Source organism: Ovis aries, chromosome 13, assembly GCF_016772045.2.
Source record: "Ovis aries strain OAR_USU_Benz2616 breed Rambouillet chromosome 13, ARS-UI_Ramb_v3.0, whole genome shotgun sequence".
In the NCBI taxonomy this organism is placed as follows: Eukaryota; Metazoa; Chordata; class Mammalia; order Artiodactyla; family Bovidae; genus Ovis; species Ovis aries.
Genome location: NC_056066.1, coordinates 12,476,269 through 12,489,438, shown reverse-complemented (window position 1 = coordinate 12,489,438; position 13,170 = coordinate 12,476,269). Strand labels below are relative to the sequence as shown.

General features: G+C 42.1%; 1 non-coding gene across 1 annotated transcript; it reads left to right on the top strand.

The window, feature by feature from the left end:
• Window positions 1-9,876: 9,876 nt before the first annotated feature.
• TRNAE-UUC (transfer RNA glutamic acid (anticodon UUC)) lies at window positions 9,877-9,949 on the top strand. The gene has a single exon. It is a non-coding gene; the product is annotated as a tRNA-Glu (tRNA).
• Window positions 9,950-13,170: the final 3,221 nt, after the last annotated feature.

Sequence of the window (13,170 nt, the reverse complement as noted above, 5' to 3'; positions counted from 1 at the left end):
GTGCAAATAATGAATTGGCACCAGAAAGACAGAACATTTTCTCAGTAGAGGTATTAACTATCTGCCAGGTAGACTCAAAGAGCACCTTGCCACTGGCTTCTCCCTACCTAACCCACTAGCCCCAGCAGAGAACATAAGCCCTGAAGTCATTCAGCTGGACTGCAACCCCATGCTCCTAATTCTCAATGGAAGCTGCTCTGCTTTCCAGATGCCCTAACGTTCTGTAAAATCTCAATAGGAGCTATCCCCATTCTCATCCAGTTTACCTGGTGCATCAAATCTATCATATGTTGTTGTTGTTGTTGTTGTTGTTGTTCAGTCGCTAAGTTGTGTCTGACTCTTTGTGACCTCGTTAACCTCAAGGAGCCCACCAGGATCCTCTGTCCTCCACTCTCTCCTGAAGTTTGCTCAGATTCATGTCAATTGAGTCAGTGATGCTATCTAACCATCTCATCCTCTGCCTCCCTCTTCTCCTCTTGCCTTCAATCTTTCCCAGCATCAGGGTCTTTTCCAATGAGTCAGCTCTTTACAACAGGTGGCCAAAGCATTGGAGCTTCAGCTTCAGCATCAGTCCTTCCGATGAATATATAGGGTTGATTTCCTTTAGGATGGACTGGTTTGCTTTCCTTGCAATCCAGAAAGCTCAAGTGTCTTATCCAGCACAACAGTCCAAAAGCATCAAATCTACAGGGCAAAATAATTTGCTGTTGATTTGGGGATTGTTATATGTCCCCCTCTGCAAGACTTGTCATCCATTTTTTCTGGCTCCCAAATATCACTTCGTCTGATTTGCACACACAACATGTTATCAGTCTATCCTGCCGAGGTTATGTTTTTGCTGCTGACTCTTTCAGAAGTTTAGGATTATTGCCTTAAATCATACTCAGGGCCACAATTTTACATTTCCTTGCAAAATTCTCAAAGCGACTCAAGATTTGCTGTAGCTCCTCTTCTTTGTAAGGCCTTGAGCTCCCTTTGTCCTCAGTGACAATATTTGCATTCCACTGCCACTCAGTCCCTTGTTACACACTGGTTCAAATCATCTATCTGTAGATTAATTCAAAAGACTCTTGAATCCCAAGATTTTCACTAATATTTATCATTTTTTTCTGTTACCACTACTACCAAGTGAAATCTGCATGAACTTTTAATACATGTCCCACATTGTTGATCTTACATACAGCAGCTGGCCTTGAGCGGGGTGTGAGCTGCTAAATGATTCCAAATATACGACAAGGTTATTCTTTGAAAGAAGAATTATTTTTGACATGCCGTCATGTTTTTCTAGTGGCCAAGACACAGTAGACAACTTCCCTGTGATAGGACTTGAGATTCGTCCACTTTATTCAGTTTTCTTCACCACTAGGCAAACCACATGACTGGCCGTGGTCCTCACCAGGTGGGTGATGGCAGGGGTCTCAGATAACGGCCCCACAGAAGCCACTGATGTTATGTGACCACAAACCGGACACTTGACCTTTGAATGACTCATCGGGTCATCTTATGATAACCTTTGGGCCCTGCACTTACGGGTTGGTTGGTTTAATTTTAAACCGCAGAGGTGGGACTTCCCTGGTGGTCCAGTGGTTAAGACTTCCCCACTTCCAATGCACAGGGTGCAGTTTTGATCCCTGGTAAGACCGCACATGCTCAGGGGTGCAACCAAAAAAACTAAATCAGGGGCATTAAGAGCTCCTTAGTCTAAGCATTACAAAAAACAGAAACGTATAGGAGAAATAAAACCAGAAAGTTGGCTTTTTGATTAAAAAACAAAAGAAGAAGGGAACCTTGGATTTTTCAAGGGAAAGAGCAGCTTTAGACAAATATTTTGCTACTATATACATATTCCCAGGGGGAGAGGCCTGCCTTTCCATCCTCATGGAAGGAGAAACTAAGGGAGTAGGTGTTACTGCTGGAAACAGGCAGTTATCTGGGTGAGAATGGTCCTCACTGCCCAGTGACTATGACAAGCCACAGCTCCAAGATGTGGAATAGCCCCTCTGGTTGATTCTGAAGACTCCCAGCTCTCCTCCTTCCCCGAATCCATGTCACAGAATGTCTGAGAAGCTTCATCCAGAGAGCTCAGCACCAGGACAGTTGTACAGTTGGCACATGGCATAAGGCGGCTGACCCTGCAATGGAGCAACCCAGGTCCAGTTGGACTACACTTGCCAAGCCCAAGCCCTGGTACTGGCTTGTGTCCACATGGAAGAAGAGGTGCCTTTTCCTCCGCACCAAAGGCACAGTCTGCTCTCCAAGCCATGTGCCCGTAGGCCTGAGGGTGTCAAGAGGCAGCACATGCTGACAGCCACACGAAGATTCAGCACAGGCTAGTGGAAGCTGTGGATGATTGTCCAAAAGTGTGCGTATGTGTGTATACTTGCAAGTGTGTGTGTGTGCGTGTGTGTGTGTGTGTTATGATGGGGGAAGAGGGGGCTGCCAAAGGGCAACACAACCCAGTCAGGCTCTACACTCTTCTGCATGAAATGAGAGGCACCGCTTCCCTTCCTCAGCTTTTGATCAAGCATCACAGTTGAATGTTCTCTTGGCTCTCAGAGGATATTCAGTCTCCAATCTCTCCTCTTCTCATAAGCCCCGCCCCATCTGATGACCCCTTCTTTTTCCCTGAGAGGTACCAGTCTCCCCCAGTAGAGTAATAAAAGCTTGTTCCTTGCTTCCTCCTTGCATATTACAACATCCCAGGCACTTGCTGGATGACAAGGCCTTTGTTAGTTATTGATGGATGGATGCATCATCAATTACTCAAAACTTAGCAATTTAAAACAATAAGCATACTTCTTCCTTGTGAGTCCAGAATCTAGGAATGGCTGAGCTAAGTCTCTCATGAATCTGCAATCAAGATGTCAGCCCAGACGGCAGTCATTTGATGAGACCGCCAAGCCCACCCGCAGGGCTGCCAGTGGGTCTAAGTTCCTCTCTGGCTGTTGGTTGGAAGCCTCAGTTCCCCATCAGAAAGATCTTTCCATATGGCTGCTGAGAGCATGGCAGCCAGCTTCCCCTGCCCCCAAGCCAGTGATCCAGGAAAGATAAAACCAGGGAAGGCAACAAGGTTCCACTGTACAGCACGAGGAACTATACTCAGTATCCTGTGATAAACCACAATGGAAAAGAACATTTTTAAAAGAATGTACATATGTATAACTGAATCGCTTTGCTATACAGCAGAAATTAACCCAACATTGTAAATCAACTCTACTTCAATAAAATAATTTAAAAAAAAAAAAAAACAGTGGGTGCCAAGAGTGCCAGAGACAGAAGCTGTAATCTTTTATAACCTGATTTCAGAAGGGACTCATCACTTCTGCTGAACACTGCTGGTCACACAGACCAACCCAGAAACAGTAGAGTGGGGGGTATTCCACAAGGGTGTGACTGATAGGCGTCAGGGACCCTCAGGGACCATCATGAAGGCTGGCTTCTGCAGAAGCAATCCCCTCGTGAGTATCTACTAGCTGTCCAGAGAAGGCAGGGTGCACGCACTACCAATGAAATGTTCATACTAAAAAGTAGGTCCTGTGTTTGTTCTTATCGCACCCACGGTTTTTCACAGTTTTATTTGCATAACCCCCAGAAAGATTTGCAAAAACAACACACTCCTTCACACATTTTAATGTTGATACTCAAAATTTCATGTTGTAATGTTTCAAGGCTGCAAACAATATAATTTCTAGCATGTTGTAAATTTTGAGATTTAAATAGAACTGTTACATCATTTTGGGGAAAAAAAAAAAAAGCTGAAGTTCAAGTTCATTCAGTTTGGCAGACACCCCTGGGGCACAAGCCAGACCCATTGTTCCGCTTGCCTCTTGTGGTTCCCTACTTCATTCAGTCCCTGGCCTGGTTATTGTTGAAATTTTTGCCAGTTCATTGATGCTTTTAAGGAGATTACATTTCTTTTTACCTGGAATTTTCGTTGTTTTCAATGGAAGTGTCATTTGTATAAGACCAGCACTCCAGGTTTCAGGAGTGTGTACCATTTTGTTTCTGAATAGTGGCAATTATAGGATCTCATACCTCTCCTGAAGCCTTTATTCTATTATTTTAAAAATATTTATTTGTATATCTATCTCAGTTTATACACACATGTATATTTTCTTCTTTGCCCTGAACTTTTAAAAGAAAATAAGAAACCTCCTTTACATGTCAATCAAAAGAACAAAAAATAAAGGCAAACAAAAGAAAAAGGAAGGAAAATATCTTAAAGATTTCAAGCTAGGAAATATTTTTTAAAACAAGTCATATAAAGATGAGCCACAAAGGAAATGATTGTTAAATTCAAACACAGTAAAAATCAAGACCTTCAAGTCATTGGAAGACAGCATAAAGAATGAAAAGACCAGGGAAGAGATCTTTGAAACATCAATAACAAGCTAATATCCAGAGTATATAAAGAATTCTGTGAATAAGCAAAAGATAAATATTTCATTTGAAAAATGAGCAAAAGACTTCACAAAAGGGAAGTCTGAAATAAACAGTAAAAAGGAGCTCAACCTCACTGGTCATTAGGGAAATGCATATTAAAACCAGTTTGGCCAAAAGGCTTAAAGTTTGAAAATCTCAGACTTTGGCCATGACCCAGAGTGAAGAAAATCTCTTACATTAGCCATGGAAGTGTCAATTAAAAAAAAAAAAAAACATTTTTCTAAAGTTTCCACTTTAGAAAAAAGACTTGGCAGTCCCTACCAAGAGTGTGCACATGCTATACAACCCAGGAACCCTACTGTTGAGTATATGCCTTAGGGAAATGCGTGCCTGCGTTCTAGAAGCATGTATGAGACTGCTCACAGCAGCACTTATTTGCACAGCTAAAACCCAGAAGTAATCCAAACACACAATAGGATGGCTAAACAAATTGTAATATAGTCACACAGCGAAATACCCAAAATCACATACTCTGTTAGGCCATAGATTTAACGTGGATGTGTCTGTCCACTCATCAGTCTCTCACCTGACGAGAACATTCAAACGCCAAAGGGATGCATAATCTGCTTCTTAGGTGACATCGGAGAAACCAATGGTTCTGTTCCGAAACCAATGGTTCACAGTTTTCATGGCCAGTACCTCAAGACAACATGGCTCTTGGTTACAGAACAAACTCTCAAGATGAAGTGGCAAAGATCTCCCATTTTTCTCCCTGTTTCAATCACCAGACATATCAAAGAATGATTCAAGGACGTAGTGACAGGTAGAAAAGAGGACTGCCATTGTTGGTGTCATTTCACAGATGGGGGACATTTAGACATTTTTAGAATCTGAACCATTGAGTCATGATGTCTATGAACTAAAGCAGAAGTCAGAAAACTTGGTCTGTGAGAAGGGCCAGATAGCAAAAACTCTAGACTTGCTATAATAGATCTCTGTGGTGACTATTCAATTATGTACATGAATGGACCTGACAGGATTCCAGTATAACCACATGTGGATACCAAAAATCTAACTCCATGTCATTTTCTTGTATGTGTCATGAAATAGTATTCTTTTTTCTTTTTTCTGACCCCTCCCGATTAAAATAGTATTTTTCTTTTAATTTTTCAACCATTAAAAAATTTAAAAATCCAATCAACTATACTTCAATTAAAAATATTGATAAAAAATTTAAACAAATAAAAATAAACAGATAAATAATATATATGTGTATATGTCTATATTTGTTGTTGATGTTGCTCAATTGCTAAGTTGTGGTCACCTCTTTGCAACCCCATGGACTGCAGCACTTCAGGCTTCTCTATCCCCTACTATCTCCAGAATTTGCTCAAATTCATGTCCATTGAGCTGGTGTATGTATAAATGTATATATATATGGATCTATCTTAGCCCACAGGCTGTACAAAAACAGGTAATGGAATGGATTTACCCACAGGTCTTAGTATGCTGACCAAACAACTATGTGAACTTTCCAGCTGCCTTCAGTATCAAAGCAAGGTAGGTCTTGGCCAGTTGTTCCATAGCCAAATATGCTAGAAGAGAATCTATTAAACCCCAAACCATCTTGCCTAGCTAACACATGATGCCTTTAACCCTTTAAGTAGTGGAAGCAAGATATGTAAACACTGGGGCAACATAGAACAGGAACAGAGAGCAAAGGTTGGAATCCAGGATCCACTGCTAATGGGCTGTGTGACCTTGGCCATAACAACTTAAACCCCTTTCCTCATCTATAAAAATGGAAATAATAACACATGCAGAGTCATCTGTTATGTGCAGTTATGTATTCTTCTACCCTTGAACTTCAAAACCTATTCTTTTCAACATTAACTACATCCTGCTTTATTTCCTGTCCCCAATTCAAGTTCCACTCATGCAAACACTCGTGAGAATTCACCAGATCCACATTCTTCGATATCCTTGGCTCTCCAGCTACAGGTCTTGAAAGGTCGCCTCCCATTTTTGGCATAACTGTGTTGCTCTGTTTGCTCTAAATCATAGCAACTGGAGAGAATGCAAATTGGAACACGGTTTGGCAATATGTATCAGGTACCTTCAAACCCTCTCAAAGGTGTTTTCATCCAGTATTTCCATTTCAGAGAATCTATCCTAAGGTAACAATCTGAAACACAAACCAAAACTAATGAGCAAAGAGGACCATCAAGGCATAAGTCATAACAACAGTAAAAGGACTTTCCCCATGTTGGGGGGGGGGGGTAAGAAATATATTTTTAACTTTTTATATGTTAAAATGATTATGTATAATATATACTATGTATATTACATGATGTATGTAATTTCATGCATATGAGACCACCTAAAGCATCAGTCAATCTTATTTTGATACTAATTTAGAGCTATCTGGAGCCCCAGTATGATAAGTTTCCAGTATAATCACGGGCTCCATGGACCCTATCTCATTATATATATTGGAAAGCCAATCTGACTCACGGTGAATCACTCTGTGATACAAGAATTTGATTTGTATCAAGAGTGCCTTGTTATAAATTAAAATATTCCTCTCAAATATTACTTGACCACCTCATCCATAAAGGATAGAGCCTCAGATCTTGTTCCACTGTTCTCACATCATTAGAATATGACACCACGCCAACCACTTGGCTTCTCTAAGAAGCTTGCCATCTCCCCACATACTCCTGGGAATGAGGGCCACTAGCCAGGATTTAATCGGATAACCTCAAACCACACTTGAAAGTTCACTCAACACAACGCATATCTGTGTCAGAGCATAAACAATTTTTGGTCTGAGAATCCAAAGTGATAGAGCTAGGCTGAACTGAGATGGGGAAGCCTGCAGCGGAGTAGGTTTGGAGAGGTGACAATTTGGAATTCAGTGTCAGCCACGCTAAATTCAAGAAACCAAGTGGAAATCTTGAGGAGGGAGGCTGAAATGTGAGTTTGGAACTCAGAAGAGAGGGGTCAAGGCTGGAGCCCTCATCAGTGTGGGAACTGTCAGTACATAGACGATGTTTAAGTCCATGAGACAAAATGGCTTCACTAAAGGTAGCTTCAGAACATTAGAGGTCCATGGAAGGAGGCTTCAGGCACTCAACATCAGGAAGTTGGTTAGATGGGAATGAGCAGCTCATGGTAGGAGGAAAACAAAAGATGTACATCACGCAAGATGTGAAAAAAGCAGGACTTCCCTGGTGGTTCAGGCTCTGCACTTGCAAGGCAGGAGGCACGAGTTTGATCCCTAGCCAAGGAACTAAGATCCCACATATCACATAGCAAAAAAAAGAAAAAGCATTTTAAGGAACCATCCTCTGTGTCAAAAGCTGTTGATAGCTCAGCAGTGATGAAAATCTCTCACGACAGCTGCAGACTAGTTGGGACAAGTGACTGAAACCAACCACCACATCTAAAATCCTAAGTCTAGGTTATTTCATTCTTGATATGGAACTTCCTTGTGCCCATTCTCGCCGTTGGTGATTCAGTGAAGTCCTCTCCTTACGAAAATTTGATTCAACATTCAACTGTTACTCGCAACCCAGATATCCAGAGTGATGAGCAGAGAAGAAGGATAAGGTTGCCAGCCACCAGCAAGATCCAGCTGTTACTCAGACTCTGACGCGAGAAGACAGAGAAGGAAGGGAGTTTCAAGTCCCAGGTTGAAAGATTTCCTCCTTGTGTACATGGTTAGCAACCCCTTGATAATGAACTGACTCTCCTTAAGGAAGATGTTACATGCATTTCAGTAAGGTTATTCTTCAAAGTGACATTCATATCTATCATCCAAGAAGACATTTCTGAAAAAATGCCCAGGCCATTGAACCATCTCACTCCTTTTCATGCTCCATGGATTTCTCCTCCTTCTTTCCCTCCTAGCCCCCAGAATGTCATGGAGCCTGGCTCTGCCATCTTGACAAAAATATTCCATTACCTTTACGTGACCTTTCTCTGAGACTTGGAAATGGAGTGTTTCACCGATAAGTCAGACACTGGATGACTTCACTGGTGCTCCCTGAAAGACAGGACTGATGAATAGCTTTTGAACCCTGTTTCCCTAATCCTTCAGGCAGAATTAGAGGCTCTCCATAAGGGTAATCCCAAATGATTCATGATGCCTGCTTCAGCACGGTCACACATCATATAAATACAAATTGACAGTTTGTGCACACTGGCCCCGTGATGGTATTTACTTAAAATCCTCACAAGTACGCTCCCAATGGCTGAACTGAGGACAGTTCTGTATTTAGGGCTGCTAAACAGAGACACCCACTCATCCTGTGCCAATCCAGCCACTGGACTGGCAGAGAACTTTTGAATATTCAGCTCCTTTTCTGAGCCACCAAGCACTTAACTCCCCTTCAGTCAGGCAATGGTTTTGTGAGTTGATTGCAAGGGTAGACCTTAAAAAAAAAAAATACAGACAAAAAGATAGTAAGTTGACACGTTGGGATAACCCCCCTTGGCCATCCTGAAGTTTAGAGGGTGAAACAAAAAATCAAGGCTATGGAATAAAAATAGAGCCGGGAAAGATCTGGGTTACAAACAAGATGCTAAGAGTCAGCTAGACACTTAAGAGCACGAATAATCCACCAAGTACTGAAAATGTAAACAAAACAACTCGTATGGTATCCCCTCCAACAGAACATTTAATTCCATTATTTTCCAAAAGAATTCTTGATAGACAATAATGAAAAACCGACAGGCAGATAGCAACTGTTATTGTTCTGAATTTGTGTTTTCAGCACTAGGGACCCCACCGCTTCAAAGAAAATGTCAAAAACAGCAACGCTTCCCACTGAGAGCAACGCGAAGGTCATGTACGCAGTAGCATCCTGACTGCTGACTCTGGACTCGGGAGGAAAGAGTTGAAAGCAGGATTTGGGAAAGGGTAGAATTCATGTAAATAAAAGCAGAACGAGCTCAGAGCTGCCTCAATACCAGCTTTTACGCAGGCTCTTTTGGTGGTTAAACGCAGTGTGAAATAATCTTTTTAATGGTCCAGGGGAGCCCTGATTTCCTTTGTGTGTAAGCCCATTATGTGTTGACTTGAAAGGACCCTTCCTTTCTGGCTTTCTCTGACACTCCCTCTAATGCCTCCCCCTTTCTTGTCCAGAGCATGAAGCAGCACCCTTTGGAGATTAGGGAGAAAAGAAAACACCACCAGAGCAGATGAAGAGCTGGCAAGGCTCCGGGCAAAAGACCTGAAGAAGAAACTGCATTCTTCACGTCACTTGTTTTCCTCCATTGCGCATGACCTCATGGGTTTTTACAGTGTTGTTTTTTTTCTATTACTCATTGGGAATCGATTCCCTTTTACCATTTGGATAACCCCTTTGGCTTATACACCTTATCCTGCAGTTTAGAAAGTGGAACAACAACAATAAAAGCTATGGGATGGTAACATGAGTGGGGAAGGATGAGCGGTCTATGGCATGCAGAGAGGGTCACTGAGGAAGTTCCCTGGTGGTCCAGTGGTTAAGACGTGGCACTTTCACTGCCGTGGCCCCAGGTTCAAGCCCTGGTTGCGAAACTAAGATCCCAAAAGCCATGTGTGCAGTGGGGCTCAAAAAGAAAGAGGGTCATTGAAAGTCAACAGTAAGAGAACTGATACATGGTGTTGGTATCGAGCCTCATCACAGCTCTGCAATTGGTTTACTGTGTCCTGACAGATGCAAAAACAATCTTGTAAGTGATGCTGACAATCAAGGTGCTCCCTGGTCCTCTTGATTGAATTTGTTTATGGTTTGATTGGTCTGAAGCTACAAGCGCCCAACATAAGATTATAGGCTATAGTAACTCTACTTATAGGAAGAGTGACCAAAGGCTTAGATTTTATATCAAACATGCTAACTTTACCTTTTCTAATTGAGTATCTTACAATATCTAGTTCAACAGAATCTACAGATAAAATAAACCAAAAACACAGTGTCTTTCTCTTAAAAAAAAAAAAAAAACTTTAAGCAAATGAGCAGATAAGCAGGAGACTAGGAGAACACACTTGTCAAAAACTCTCAAAGTTAACAATAAGACAACAACTGGATTTTTTAAATGGGGCAAAGACCTTACTTAACAGACACCTCACCAAAGAAGATAAAAATAAACATAAAAATGTTCTGCATTGCATGTTATGAGGGAAATGCAAATTAAAACAGCAAGATACCATAACACATCTTTAGAACAGCCGAAACCTGGAACATGGAAAACACGAAATGCTGGCGAGAATGTAGAATAACAACTTTCATTCATTGCTAGTGGGAATGCAAAATGGTACAGTCACTTTGGAAGACAGTCTGGCAGTTTCTTACAAAACTAAACATACTCTTACCATACCATCCAGCCATCATGTTCCTTGGTACTTACCCAAGGGAGCTGAAAACTTACATCCACACAAAACCCGCACACGAATGTTGTAGCAGCTTTATTCATAGCTGCCAAAACTTGGACGAAACCAAGATATCCCTGTTGGTGAATGGATAAATAAATTGTGGTGCATCCAGACAAAGGAATATTATTCACTAAATATTTACATTTGATTGACTAGAAAGGACTCCAGGGGACCAAAGACAGATGAGTAAAAGGTAGTGTCATGAAAAAATTTAGCCAGTGAGGGTCCCCCTCTTTCCTCTTTAAGTTATAAAGTACGAGCACAAGTTTACAAAGTCCCTGATTTGGAAGGAGTAAAAGTGAGAACAACTGAAGACAGTGATACCCAGAAACTTAATTGCCCACCGCAGAGACCAGCAAGTAGAAAAGCTAAACCAACAAGTTTCCTGTGTCTTCGTTCACCATGAGCAAGATAACCAATGGAAAGGGGACTTGGGCTGGCAGAGGGAATCTGGGCTTCCAAGGGCCATTTCCTGACTTTATATTAATTTTTCACTCTTTTCTTTTCCCCAGTAAGTGTTTCTGACAAGGTGACTAAGAAGTAAGCCACACAGTCCCTCAGCTAGACCTAAAGTCACTGGGAAAAGCAAGAGAACAGAGCAGGAAAGTTTTCAAGACTGAAAACACAGAGCCAACAAAAATTTTAAATCATGGTTTCTCAGGCTGGGATGTAGCCATCATCTTGCTTGATGAATCTGAGGCAGAGTAGACAAATTCGATCACCTCAAAACTTTTTAATAGTTTGAGACTTTGAGTGTGTTTTGGAAAGCACAAACATCTGGCCATTCTTAAATGCCCATCACAGCGTTCCAGAATTTAATTATAGTCCTTCACTCCTAGGCACTCGGGATATTTATTTTTCAAGTAGGTAAAGCGTGATACTTGGAAGAACAGAGTAATTTGCAGTTAAGTAGAAGAGGACAAATAATTAAACAACATTTCAAAGTGCAAGGAAAAAAAAAAAAAAAACGCCACCACAGCAGCTCAGATGCTATTTTCCTTCCTATATATCATGGACTATGAGTCAACGCAGCCTAGAGGTTGACCTGAATTCTGGCATAATTACATACATAAAAATTTGGATTTCAGCCCAATGTATAAGTTTACCCTTCTTATTGCAGCTGTTGCCCTTCAGGGCTGGGAGATCTCTCCTTCCCAATCGAGAGACAGTTCTGGCAAGACCCGAGGCTCGTTGAAGTCATCTTTGTAGTCAGACCTGATTAAATACAGCCTGGGTGGGAAGGACTGGGTTACCCGGGAGAGAGGTCTGCGCCTGCCAGCACCCTTTGTGTCAAGTCACAGACCCACTCGAACTGGTCTGAGCAGAAAATGTATTAAAAGCTGTTAGGTAATTCACGGAAGTTCCCAGAAGGCCAGAGAACCAGGCTTGAAAGATATTCAGCCAAGAAGAGTCCCCAAATGCTCCCCGTCAGAAGCTCCACCTCCCACTGACTTCTCCACCGCCCACAGCTCCCTAGAGCATGCTCTGCAACGCATCTCTGCTAAATCTTAGATTCCTGCAGGACTGTGTCTGACTGATGAAACCCATGCCAAAATGGGAGCCAAGAAGACAACTGTCTTTGAGAGGCAGAATAGCACCCGTAACATGGGAAGTAATCTCTGGGTTAAAAAAGAAATGCGCTACCCAGTCACAGAAAGATGTGGAGAGGTGCGTGTGTTTTCAGTCCTGCAAATTCATGGCGACATCATAAACAAGTGTACATCGGGATCCTTCTTAGCCCTCTGAAACACTGATGGACGCTCATCTGTTCAAACAGTCAGTCTTTCCCAGGAAAACACAAGTTGCTGATGGGACGAGATCTCTTTTTCCACTTTGTTTGTGGATGCGACCTAAGCAAACAAATCCTAGCACATAACAGGTGACCTGTAAGCCTCTGTCGCATGACTGAATGCACTTAAGTCATGTATACTTCATGTTCATTAGACATCGTAGATGGAAAAGCAAACACTACAGAGCCAGAATTCAGCGTGTTCTTGGCAGCTGCTGATCCGGGTCTGATGGGACCTATGACAAGAGCATTGACAGAGGAAGGACGCAACGGAGAGTTTAGAAGTCCCAGCTCTGGTTTTGGGAAGAGAGTGTCTGGAAGGACACCCAGGAGAATGAGTCTGAATTAGCCAGTAAAGCATAGAGAGGGAGGAGCTCACAGCTGAGATGGACAAAAGGAAGCGGGATGTCCAGGCCAAAAGGCGGCGTGTACAAAAGTTTGGACATAAGAGAGTGTAGGACTTCAAAGTGGGTCAATACAGGTGTTTTTGGATTATAATCAGCCTCTGGGTTTCCACTCACCTTTGGTGGACAGTGTCACCTGTACCTAAAACAGAGATGGACAATGATCGTCTTTA